This window comes from Periplaneta americana, chromosome 1 (assembly GCF_040183065.1).
Source record: "Periplaneta americana isolate PAMFEO1 chromosome 1, P.americana_PAMFEO1_priV1, whole genome shotgun sequence".
In the NCBI taxonomy this organism is placed as follows: Eukaryota; Metazoa; Arthropoda; class Insecta; order Blattodea; family Blattidae; genus Periplaneta; species Periplaneta americana.
The window spans coordinates 207,246,007-207,260,101 of record NC_091117.1 but is presented as its reverse complement, the minus strand read 5'-3'; the positions used below and the strand labels follow the sequence as shown (position 1 = coordinate 207,260,101).

Here is a 14,095-nt window from a genome sequence, read left to right as displayed (position 1 = left end):
GTAACACCTGCACCAGCACCTTGTTCTCTGGAGATCAAGGATCCGTCAGTGTATAAATGAAGCCAGTTTTGTGGAGGGTACCTAATATTAATTGTCTCTAAAGACAAGTAACTTTAATGTACGATGCCAACTCTAATACTACTTTGTCAAACTAGTACAGTTGTACAGTTGCCCAAAAAAAGAAGGGACAACTGTTGATGGTGGGTGAAAAAGTTCTATTGCACGATTCACATATATGCAGGAAGACGTCTAGTCGCACATGCAGATTTTCACCCAATTCCCACTGTTGTCACAATCCTGTTCCAAAGTACACACCATGCAAAATGTTATTACTTGTCTATCTATTTCTGGTATAGATCTCTGTTTACGTCCAGGTTCTTTTATATTTTATGAAAATATGGAAGGTACCATGTGACACAAAAGTCACTTGCCAGAAGGGAAAATATTGTGACAGCCGGGAGTCGATCACGCGTCCCACAGAGGGTGGGGCGCGCAAGAAGACGGGCGATGCAGCGAAGGAGACTGCAGCCGCGCGGGTCTGGAGGGGACCGACGTAAGGGGGACGTCTGCATGCCGAGAGGGCAAGGGGAGGTGCGGTGTGACGCGAAGCAATGGGGAGGCAAAGCTGTAGGTGCTTCGCTGTGCGAGGTGAAGGGGGGGAATGAAACCTCCCGAACAGAATCTTGCGGAAAGAGAAGTCGCGAGTAACAGGTGGAAGACACCAGAAACTGAAACTTCCAGAGTCGTAATTTCTGGAAACTATGGTTAAGTGATAAATAGGAGACGCGAAGAAGGAGCCAGCCAGTTGTTAGTATTGGACAGTGAGTTCAGTTGAGCGAATCAGCAGCTCCCAGGAGTTTAGGGTTCGACACGCGAGTGAACTTGAGCAGCGTCCAGGCGGAAGCAACACAGTTGGAAGTCTTGAGTTCGAGTGCAGTGGACTGTCTCCGGAAGTCTTGAGTTCGAGTGCAGTGGACTGTCTCTGGACGTCTTGGGTTCGATATACTGTGAACTTCTGTGAATGAGCTAGAAGAACTAGCCAAGGCAACAAACTGAGAACTGACAGTTCTGTTTTGTAAATAGTGCTTTGTGAACATTAGTTAAGGTTAGCAGTACATTGTTGTTCTCAATAACGAATACTGTGTTGCTGTGTGGAGTGGAAATCCCATTGTTGACGGGAGTGTTTAAATTCAATTACAGAAAGTGATCATTATGTGAAATAAAAGTCACAATATTATTTTGATATGATAAACATAGGATCATAAATCACGGTCTTTGTTGTATTTGCCATGGTATGTATTGTAGTCCTTGTTTCCTTTGTCATGTTGCTTGTCATGACCCTTATTATGGTCCTTGTTGTGGTTCATGTCATGGTTTTTATCATGGTCATTGTCATTGTCTTTATCAATCATTAGTTTCTTTGACATGGTCCTATATTTATCATTTAAAACTAATATTGTTTTCCCCATTTGACAATCACACAGTAATAAGTTTAATCTTCATTGCAAGGACTTAAAAAGCAATATGGGAATCGGACTGATTACAGAGTTACTCAGGATTTCGTGCATCAAGTGCCTTGAAAATAATATTTGAGATGACCTGGATATGTTTCAAAGCCTTCTTGAAGAGGAGAGCCAATGCTCTTACTTGCATTTTGCAACAGCCTGGAGTGAGAACAAAACACTGGATAAATGCTTGTCTCTCGCCAGTGGCGTAGCGTCAATGTAAGCTAAAAAGCTCAGCTTCCCCAGTTAATAATAATTTCATAATAAACCTGCAGCTTATGGAGAAAATTCTTTATTAATTTTAATAGAATTTATATTTACGCGTTAAATATTGTGATGCGGCAGCTCAGGATGATTTGTGATGCAGCAGTAAACAAGAAGCCTGCACACACCAGCTTCCAAGCAGACTGGTTTCTTCTGTGTAATCCACCCCGCAGATTTTCCATCCCTTTCTAACTAAACTACCCTAGTCGCAAGGCTCGCAAAAGCTAGCTTTAACATTTAAAATAAGTAGTTTCCGAGTTATCCCTTTTCGTCAGTTGTGTTCAGTTGAAGTGTTAGTGTGCATTGTGGCTGATATAATAAATAATGAGCGAAATAACAGTTCCTGACACTAATTTACTTGACTTTTTTTTTTTAGGACAATTGTATTATCAAGACTGACTTACGAACAAAAGTGTGATTTAAATGTCAATGAAGGACACAACCAAAAGACAGACGCATACTTAAGTAATGATACTAATATTGTGATTTCTCTAAGTATGACAGGGAGTGAGCTAATGTTATACGTATACGTGTCTATTTGTTAAGAGATATGTGTAAACCGTGAAATCATATTTTACTACGTATCATTTGAGGTCATGCCTTATTGGTGTTACTTACGATGTTCCAACCAATCTTCGACTGCTGACTTGAAATTGACTACTATTTATTTTAAGACTGTATTTTTGTAATACGTTTTCTCATATTGCATGAAAGACAACTTGAGTTAGCTTCCCCTGCTCAAAATTTCATGCTACGCCATCTCTCCATCTCATTTTAGTGACTCGTATGGTTAGTATTTTAAATGTAGTTGCTATTATTTAAAATCAATTCCTTAATCCTTGTTAAAATTTTAAATTTAATTGTTACTATTAAAAAGAAAATCACCATTTACAATGACTTTGTTGGATCTAAATTATAATTATTATTTGTTAAAATAAAGCCATAAATTGAAAATTTTCTACATTTTGTTTATAGTTGGGAATAGGATTGAAAGTAAAATAAATCATGGTAATTATGTAGTATCAGCCAGGCAATAGAGGTGCAGGATACATACATAGCTATCCGTTAGAGTGTAAAGAGCAGGGTGCGAATTAAGATTTCTGATGAGAGGGGGACAGAATCCTAAGATAGAGGATACCTCTTTGGCGTCTGATCTTGGACTCATTTCGCCACCATTAATTCACATATCATAAATTCATCATCATATCATGCATATAATAGCCTGGGTTAAGTTCACGGTGCGGTGTGCTCCTCTTATCTTAATACACACAAACCGATGACAAAAGGGTGACAGAGGCAACTTCAACCTCATTCAATACGGCTCAACACTTGGTTGCACTGAGTTGCTTGTCTTGCATCTTGATCATAATAATAATAATAATAATAATAATTATTATTATTATTATTATTATTATTATATCCATGAGCAAGCTAAAGATAAGATGTGTAATTCCTAAGTTATTGATTGTCAGCTTGCCGGTAATAATACATCAATATTATTTTTATTTTCTTTGCTTACTATTTTATAAAGTATACTCGTATTAAAACAATAATATTTTGTGAGCGGAATAGAAGCTATCCATGGCAGGGATGTTAATATGAATTTATGTGAGGGGGATAACTTTCCAACAGGGGGGAAATCCCCCCGTTAATTCGCACCCTGGTAAAGAGGTTGACAATATGTCAATTATAAAAACTGGAACATTTGATTAATCCAGTCCCTGCCATCATATCCCACCCCCTCAAATCTATTTTAATATCCTCCTATCTACGTCTCGGCCTCCCCAAAGGTTTTTTTTTCCACGGACTCTGATTAGAGAATTCGATTCTATATAGTGTCGCCACAGTCTAGTATGTAATTTATACTCACGAAAGTTAATACGTAGTAAATATGCATCCATAGATAGTTGCTAAACACTAGGATCGCTACTAATGCCTCATTACAGACAATGCGAAATAGTACCGACACAGTCTATTGTTCCTAGGACCCTCACAACTCAAGCTTCGTGACTGTGGCCAAGAGGCCTTCAAATAAGCCCTCTTGACTGTGGCGTCGCCTTCGTAAACTATGCCCTCAATTCCATAGATAAAACCGTAAGCCTAGTGCCTCACAGAGAGTGTAGATTCTAATATTTAAGGAATGCGTGCAAGAAGGACATAAGTAGGAACCACTCAAGTATACTCCACTCATAGGTCTATTTAGTAATTTGCTGGTTGACCAATAAATAAATAAAAAAAAAAATAGCGAAGGAAGGAATCGTCATCACCGCGAATAATTCACACTGGTGTGGGGAGCCGTAAAATCTTTTTTTCAAAGAGGATAGGATTTCTATAAATAATAATACGAAGAAGAAGAATAGTATCCATGACAGCTGATTTTGTAGCAGTTGCCAGCTGATGAAATATAGGGTTTTTCATTTTCAAAATGTAAGATTACTTTTCTTTTTTTTTTTTCTACTTTTTATGAAAGTGCAAGTGCTATTCGTATCATTGAAATATGCTCAAATATGATAGATTATCAATATTGAAAGCGCGAGGCCATCACTTCAGTGCAGTGCTATCACACCAGTAGGAAAGAAATCAGACTACTTTCAATGTAATGTAACCTAACCAAATCCATCTACCCTATTTTTATTGATTTGCTTTGTTGCTGGGAAAACCGATTCGAGTTTCCACCTCGAATCTATTATTATTTTTTAGTTGGTTATTTAACGACGCTGTATCAGATACTGTGTTTTAGTGTTATTGGGATTGGTGTTAGTTACATTGTATTTGACAAGATGAGGAGGCCAAGGATTCGTCAGAGGTTACGGTAACTGACATTGTGGAAAACCTCGGGGAAAAAACCAACCAGGTAATCAAGCGGAAATCAAACACAAGCCAGAACACAACTTCGGATCGGCAGGCAGCCAGCTTGTTATTTCCCTTGGCATTTGGCATATTTAAGTTTCTATCCCATAGATTAATTTTTAGGTTTTTCTAATTTTATTTAGTACGAGTTAGGTTAGATACCTTATTTAGCTACATTTACTTGTAAGTTAACTATTGTGTTTCTGTTACAGAATGCAACCAAATGAATGTGAACAGTATAACTTGTGTGATGGTGGAATAAATGCCAATGTATTGGAACCTACAGCGAAGCTTGATATTGAAATTCCGGACTATGATATCCATATAGAAGACGGAAATAAAATAACAAATCAAGATCAGCTGTCAGAGACCTTTACAAATTTATCACACACAACAGCGCTGCTTACTAACAACACTTCGACAGAAATAAATTCTGACCAAAGTGAACAAATACCTAGGAAATCGCTGAAAAAAATTAAGAGAAGGAAATATCAGAACTCTAAACAGTTCAGAAAGTGGTTAAAAGGAAATTCCGATAAAGACAAGTTAGATCATGGAGGAAGTTCGACGAATTCCCCAGAAAAAGATGTCGTGGATGAAGATCATCCAGTATCACTTCACATTCAACCAATTTCCTGCGGGGAGTCGTTCCTTAACAGTTCTATACTCGATGAAATTCTGAGTGAGAAAAAGAGGGTAAATAGGCTTACATTTTTTAAAAATATATATACAATTGATGTCAAAATGATTCAGATACAAAGATAAAGTGTAGTCATTTACAGGCAGGGCTTCAAAGTGGCGGCTTCTATATTCGCAATAAAAAAATTGTAGTATTTCTTTACAATTGCTTTACCACGTTTAGGTACAAATGTATTTATGTACAGTAGTGGCAAAAAAAACCGGACTGACACTTGTAGCCGATTTCAGAACCTTGTTTACTTCAGAGCACGATAGACTGGAAACTAAGACTTTCGTACGATGAAAGAGTATATATAAATAATATATAAGACTTTCGTGGTTCGAATCCTGCCTGGGAAGGAAACTTTTTTTTTGTTCCTTATTCAAATTTATTCACTTGAAAGTACAGTGAAACCTGTTCAAGACGGAAGTGACATGGTCCTAATTTTTTTTCCGTTGTGGACAGGTTTCCGTATTATTCAGGTGTGACATTAAAATGGAATATTTTGTCGTTCATATACATGAAAAACAAAATGGCATGCCGCAAACTGCAAGAAGTACAAAATATTCCGTTTAACACTCGTCACATTAAATCAGCTTTCTGTCGCTTATTACGTTGGTGAATCATCTTGTTAAAATCTCATTTTCTGTATAAATATTATCGTAACTCACTCATTAGTCATTAAACATTACTAAAGTTTACTAATCTCATTCTATTTAATATCTAACACTATACTCTAATACTGTACTGCATATCACTGCACATTATTAATTAATTGGACTAGAAGCTATCTATTAGAAGCCTTGAATTCTGGTTTATTTAATTTCTTTCCCAGTTCAATAGTTTGCTTTGCAGAACAGATCTAGAAATTGCCATGTTCTTTGAAAGGTCATGAAGAACCCACTCCCACAACAGTTAATTTATTTCCACATAAACAGTTGCTTTCTGGTTCCTTTTGTGTCACCAATATTGGCCGCACGCCACTCACTCATTATGATCTTTATTTTTTGAAGTGTCACGCCTGAGGTTTCCACAAATGTACTTCAATATTATTTCGCATAGACTTTGTTTCTAATTTTCCTTTATCTCGATAACTTTTACTTCATCACTTAATGTTAATGCCATATTTTATGCAACTTTTTTTTTTACCTGGAAATCACTACACTTGCGCTCTGTTTAGCTACGACAGTATACGGGTGTGAAGCATTGAAAATCTTTGAAGGGACTCGTCTGCCTAGTCAACAGGGTAATAAAATTTATGACCAACAGGCCAACACACCCTCGTACCCTCTACAATTTTGCAAAGAAAACTTGTTTTTATCTTAGTGACCTACATATTTCGTATATTCCTTGAAATTACAGCTGTTTCAAAATACTGTATAGTTACAAAATATAGTGTGTGTCCAAAATATTGTTTCCGTTTTGAACAGTAGCAGACAGTTTCCGTTTCCGCATTGGACAGTTTCCGTTTTATTCAGGAAAAATTACACATAATACATACAAATTTCGCCAGGACCAATAAATTGTTCCGAAATAGACAGGATTCCGGATTATTCAGGTTCCGATTTGAACAGGTTTCACTGTATCATCTCTGAGTAGCAGGTGAAATTTTCAAGAAAAAGTATGACTTTTTGATATTTCTTCATTTTTACATTTTCATTTTGGGGTGTAAGGGGTAGTGATGCGCCTCCTATAGCCTCTCCTACCCAATTCCCAACCTCAACCTGCCCGTGGTACACCCTGCTTTTAACAGATGAGGATCTGGGGACCGAGTCACAGCAGTATAACTGTTTCATCTAAAATGGAGGAAATGCCATTTACATATGTGCTGGACTATCACAGCACAACAGCGTCCCTCAGCGGCACATGAGGGAAAGGTCGGTGGATCTAAATAACTCTATTTAGTCCTCCCGGCTAGGTCCGAAGGACCCGTTGACCAATGACAGGTGCGGTCCCCCTTGCATAATGGGGGTTTACATCGGGTGATGTAACTGCCACATTGTAAAAACTGGTGCCCGTTAAGAAAACAGTTACATGAAAGCCACAACATACATGAGTATGAGTCCTTGGGAGGAGGTGGTTCTTGTTGTTGTTCAAAAGTATTGGAAAGCACGACTGCTAATGGCTTCATTGCCAAATGCAAGGCACTAGACAACGACAACAACAACATTAAAACTATTCTTGCATTGTAGCAGCAGTCGTCAGTCAATTGAGCCTTTCTGGTTGGTTGTTTGTCAAACAACTGGGAGGTTATCAATTTTCAGATATTTTAAATATCTCTTGTTTCGCTCCCTTTCCAATCATGAAAGACTTTTTTTTTTTTTAGTTTTCCCTCACTTTATTCCCATAAAATAATATTACAAGTCTTTCTTTGGACATTTTGCCCCAAACACATTTTCCTCCCATAACTGCGAGTGGTTTTGTTGGTCCACATTTGATCATATTGTAAATGTTTTTAGATTCATCAGGTGAAATTAAACCTACCACTTTGTTTTCCACTCACGTATTCCACTTTCGTCCACGCCCTTAGATTCCCTACTTCATTTCACACAATATTGGTTTCTTCTTGAATCTCTCGAACCATCCTATGGATGTCTTAAATTGATCACTTTTAAAGAGATCTGGCTTCACTTTGGAACATTGGACTAGGTATGTGCATGTTTCTTGACCTCGCATTGGTCACCTACTCCCATACTATAGAGCATTCCACTGATAAGTACCGGTTTACTTTTCGGCTGGTGGGCGGCTGGACTGCAAGATGGCTGATGGCTTCATTACTATGATACCAGAGCATAGGGTACCAACCAACCATAATAATAATAATAATAATAATGTATGTATGTATGTATCTAATGCTCTTGATTTAACAATGAATTCATTCTCCTTCGTGCTTCCCAATATTTCGACGTGATGTCTTGAGCTATTTGAAGGGCTGTGCAGCTTGCCAGATGATCCATATCCATTTCCTGCTCCTGACACCATAACAGATAATTTGGTGAAGTCAGTATACTGATTCTGTGGAGATGTTTACTCAAACAATCATGTCCAGTGAGTAGCCTGAACATAGCAGCAGCAGATTTACGAGGAAGTTCAGGCATTACACTAGTGTTTTCCAACAGATTTTTCCATTTGGTATTTTCACTTTCTGCTAATATTTTAATACTGTAATTGTGGTTGATCTTGCTTTTGATTATTCTTTTGACAGATTCATAGGACAGATTTAGATTTGTATTCTGTTCAATTTTGGAGCTTTTTTTGCCAACATATCAGCCCTTTTGACTGCCTCTGTGGTCTGTTGGTCAGCATGCTGGCTTCTACATCGGGAGGTCCCGGGTTCGATTCCCGGGCTCGGCTCTCAGTGAATTTTTCTTGAAGAAGAAGAATTTCCTGGGTGTCTAGAGTCTGTAAATTTGTATGAATGTGAGTGTGATTGTGAGTGTGCCGGGTTAATATTAATTAACCAATCATCACAAATATAAAAATACATCAGGACTGGGCAGTAACCTGAACACACGTTTCAGCGTCACATTGTTGACAACTAACTCCATCTGTTAGCACAACCATAAAGCATCTAATAGATGCTATAGAGTTACCAACAACGAAAAAAATATATATAATACGAGGGGGATCCAGGAAATAACGACCGTTCGCACATACCCGCCGCGCAGCTGACTCCCCTTCCTTGTTTGAAGGTCAACTGGCTTCCTTAACATGTGTTCTCATAATGTTGTGAGTACTGGTTGCAACAAGTCGCCATTGTGCATTTTGTGTTACTTCAAAATGAACGATGTGATTGATAATCCCGCCGACTGTGAGGTGAGGAGTGTGATTCGATTTTTGAATGCCCGACATTTGAAACCTGCAGAAATTTACCGGCAATTGAAAGAAGTGTATGGTGATACTGTAATGAATGAAAGAAATGTGAGAAAATGGTGCGAAATGTTCAACAATGGGCGAAGAAATGTCCACGATAAAACTCGACCCGGACGCCCATCACTCATCACAGAAGACCTGAAGACTAAAGTGAACGACAGAATCTTGCAAGACAGGCGCACATCACTCGACGAATTGCATATTGCCTTTCCTGACATTTCTCGTTCTTTGCTTGGTGAAATTGTGTCGCAACATCTTGGCTACCACAAAATCTGTGCCCGCCCGCACACTGCTGCTTCAACTCGAGAATTGCTGGATCAATTCGGTTGGGAAATCTTTGATCATCCGCCCTATAGTCCAGACCTTGCTCCTAGCGATTTTCACCTTTTCACTAAGCTGAAAGACTTTCCGGGTGGTACGCGTTTTGGAAGTGATGAAGAGTTGAAGAAGACAGTGAACACCTGGCTTAATGAACTGGTGGCAGAGGAGTATAACACGGGAATTCTAAAGCTAGTTAACAGATATGACAAATGTTTAAATGTAGGTGGTGATTATGTAGAGAAGTAAAGGAAGCTTCAGTTATGTAACAGACTTTGTTTTTTCAAATAAATATTTTTTTTTAATTATTACAACAAAACGGTCGTTATTTCCTGGATCCCCCCTCGTATATACAGCGTGAGTATAAATGACTTCCCTGATTACGAAAATTATTTGTGGACAAACGACTGAACGTAGAATATTTTTAAATATACGAGTGTATGGATAAACTCTCCAAGTTTTTAAACAACTCTTATAGGTGTTCGATATGGGCTCCCCTTGTGCCCTGCAGACATGAAGCCGGTAGTTCAGTTTGTTCCACACACGACTAAGTGTATCCATATTGATTGCAGTCATGGCGTTGATGATGCGGGAGCATAGCAAATTTTCCGGTAATGGAGGTACAAAAACAGAGTCTTTAATATACCCCCATAGGTAGAAGTCACACGGTGTTAAGTCAGGGAAACGTGGAGGCCAGGACAAGAGCTGCATGTCGTCTCTCCACTTCACTTCAACAACGAAGTCCGGGCATTCCTGAACGATGGAATGCCAAACAAATGGATTGTTCGCGTGGGGAGAGATGACATGCAGCTCTTGTCCTGGCCTCCACGTTCCCCTGACTTACCGTGTGATTTCTACCTGTGGAGGTATGTTAAAGATTCTGTTTTTGTACCTCCGTTATCGGAAAATTTGCCAGAGCTACAAGCTCGCATTATCAATGCCATCGCTGCAATTGATATGGATACACTTAGCCGTGTGTGGGACGAAGTGGACTACCGGCTTGATGTCTGCAGGGTTACAAGGGGAGCCCATATCGAGAACCTATAAGGTATGTTTAAAAACTTGGAGAGTTTCAAAATATACTCGTATAATTAAAAATTTTCTATCTTCAATCATTTGTCCACAAATAATTTTCGTAATCAGGGAAGTCATTTATATTCACGCTGTATATCAGCCCTCTCATCCCCATTTATGCCAGATTGTGCAGGTATCCACTGAAGAATTATGTGATTATTTACATTTTGAATTTGTTTAATCATGGAATATATTTCTTTAATTTTTTCCATTTTTGGGTGATTTGTTGATACATTGCCTGGATTGTTGTTCTGGAGTCTGATAATATAACTATGTTCATGCATTGGTGTATCCAACTGAATAAATTTTAATAATAATAAACAACATATTAGCCCCACCTGCCACTTGAGCTATGAGTGGCTGCTGATTTAAACAATTAAGCCTTAAATATGTTTTTCTATTGTGAGTCTGAAAGTAAAAGATAAGCATTGTTCACAATTATATAGATGCTTTAAGCATTTTATCTAAATTTAAGTAAGTAATGTATAAATTGATATCTTATTATTGGTGATATGGAATGACTCAGACCATAACTGTTGGTATTTGTAACCAACATAACGTTTTAATACACAACAATTTTGAATTACTACAAAAAAATCCAATTGTTATTGTAATGTCATACTACTATTATTTTTGTTTCAGATTTTATTGGAATCGACAGAGATGATGGAATTCTTACAGAGTCGAATAAAAACATGATATTTATACTAAGATATTATAATAAATTGTCAACTTAGTACTATACATAACTACAGTTTTATGCCGAATAAATAAGGTTATTAACCCGACAGAGGGCACGTGGTTACTTATTACATGAGAGGTCGTGGTGCTTTTAAACAGGAGTCTTTTTTGTCTGCTTTTATAATTATTTTGCCACTTTTTCAACCATAATTTTTTAAATTTATTTTTCATTTTTATTTTACTTAATATGAAAGCAAAAAGATACGTGAATTTATGTAACAAAAGTAATTTATTTTATAATAAATTTTAAAAGACTACATTAATATGATTTTCTTCAGTAATTACACTTTAACGTCACACCTGCACTAGAACTAGATAACTGGACTTTTAATCGAATTTTAGTTAAACAGATAACCTTAAACATTATAGATTTTTTTCTAAAGCTAAAGTATTATCGTCCCACTCATTGGGTTAACATCGGTGTACACTTTGAGTTTTGATTGTCACTCACCACCGTGCTGCCAATAATGTATAAGCTAATTGACCAATTATTGTTTGGGACTGCAAGACTTCTCGTGCAGTAAGTTCGGTGTTGCAATATCTATGTAGTATTCTACAGTCGTTTCTTCAAGAGATAATGTACTGTTATCCTAGATAAATGTACAGAACTCACATTAGGCTATGTAATTCAGCATATTACAAGTAAAATGAATGAAAGTGTTAGTCCATTCATTATACAAGTGAATTATATTTATATTACATATTAATACATTACCGTACGTTTTAATAATAATATATTGAACTATGGATAGCACATGGAGATCCTGGGAAAATAATGACAATCATGATGATAGTGAGAATAGATGTAATGTGACACAAGTCAATGGTGAACATGGTTGTGCTAATCTCGAGGCCAGTGGGGAAAGCGTCCAAAGAAAGTCATCTGTTAAAAGAGTGGATAAACGAATACAGGAAATTGTATGTTATGTGCATGATTACATTACAAAATTCATGTCGGAAAGCGGGAGCAATAGTAGATACAGTGAGGACGGTTAGATTAGGCTAAGCAGACAGTCAGTAAGATTGTATAAATAGAGGACCAAAAACCGGATAAGCAAGAAACGGAAGTTTGACAAAGTCGATAATAAACGAATAAAGGTTCCCAAAAAAAATTATTATGTAGCTTATAATCGTATGCGTTCAGAAGTGACTGAACAATTTAATATTCCGAATGAAAGTCATTTTGTGAAATTAATTTTATAATGATATAATTTAGATTTATAATGATTTATTATTATTATTATTATTATTATTATTATTATTATTATTATTATATTACGGTCTATTTGTTAATATTATGCTATGTTTTAATAGAACATATTCACGAATATCCTTGTAAAATCTTTGAAACGTAATTTTTTCACAGCCATCCGATTTTTAACAAATTTTAACGTCTGTTTAATTTTGTATAATAAAAAATGCTTTTGTCATTATTACATTTACACAATAATCATATAAGTCTTACATATTTAGTAAACAGTTTTGTATATTGTAGGTAAGACACTTTACTTTACATAACAGGAAAATTCAAGGAAACAATCAAATATATTGAAATATATGTAATTAAACACAATAATTGAACATGGAACTCATCAAAGATGATGAATGAAACTGGCATGATGACTGTATTGAACGAGGGTTAGGAGGACTATGCCTTATGTCGATGTAGATATTGTTACTGTGACAATGAAAAAATGAGAGAAGGGAAAAAATTATGAATAAAAGAAATACTCAAATCTAAATGTGTCATTTTTTAAAACGTTCAAGGAGAGGTATTCAAACCTGGTAACTCCCCTCTTGCGTATGTCCCAAACCAGTATTAATTAGTTGAACCATCTCAATAGACATATAGTTACACATAAAAAGAAAATAGAAATAATAGTGAAGATGTTAAACAGCCATGATTAAGTTCAAAATACATTTTGATTTGAGGTTGTACAGAAAATAACGAAAAGAGCAGGAATAGCCTCTATTATGTGTTTACCTCAGCAACAGCAGCGGACGAGGATGTCAACAAGCAATTAAAGAAGAAACAAGAGACTTGCACTAAAATTATGATGATGACATGAGGTAGACAGAGGAAAACAGAAGGACGGCATACAGGAGCTGAGAACAGCAAAAAGAGTTTAGTGAATCCAGCTGGAAGAAGAAATATGCGTCAGCAATTACAGAAGGGATCAAGAGATGAAGAAGATACCAAGATAAGAAGACAAGATTCTGCAAGAACTGGAAGGGATGAAGTAACATTAGCAACACCGAATAGAGGTACGTCAGTGGGAAGAAGTAAGGGACAGAAAACTTATAACCTAAGAGGTTGGTGCATGAGTGACAAAACATAGGAAAGTGATAAAGTGAAAAGAGTGATAGTGACAGAAAAGACGGTAAGGCAAGGGAATAATAGTGAAAAGGGATAAGATACAAGTAATAACCAGAGAGTGATGATAAGTAAGTAGTGATACAAATGTAATAAAGAAAGTGGGAATGGAAATGTAATGAAACTGTACAAACTACTTCGTCTGAAAATATACAGATTAGATTAATGGGAATAAGCTGTTAGTGAATGTTAGTGATTCAAGTGAATAAATAAGTTAACAACTATGGAAGAGTTCAACAAATATAAACAATGTTCGGAACAATTAATAAGAGATTGAGAGAAGTCATTGTTTAGTTAAATGAGATTAGTAAGAATAATAATGTTTTATTTTCGCTGGCAGAGTTAAGGCCATAAGGCCTTCTCTTCCACTCAACCAGCCTTAATCAATACAATACATAAATTTAAATTACAAATATT

The 14,095-nt window shown here is 36.6% G+C and overlaps 1 long non-coding RNA gene across 2 annotated transcripts; it reads left to right on the top strand.

Moving 5' to 3' along the window:
- Positions 1-3,931: 3,931 nt before the first annotated feature.
- Positions 3,932-13,992, top strand: LOC138706732 (uncharacterized). Of its 2 annotated transcripts, none has more exons than XR_011334066.1 (3): positions 3,932-4,196; positions 4,832-5,315; positions 11,206-13,992. It is a non-coding gene; the product is annotated as an uncharacterized lncRNA (long non-coding RNA). The 2 variants fall into 2 exon arrangements; XR_011334067.1 differs by lacking the exon at positions 3,932-4,196 and adding an exon at positions 4,203-4,623.
- Positions 13,993-14,095: the final 103 nt, after the last annotated feature.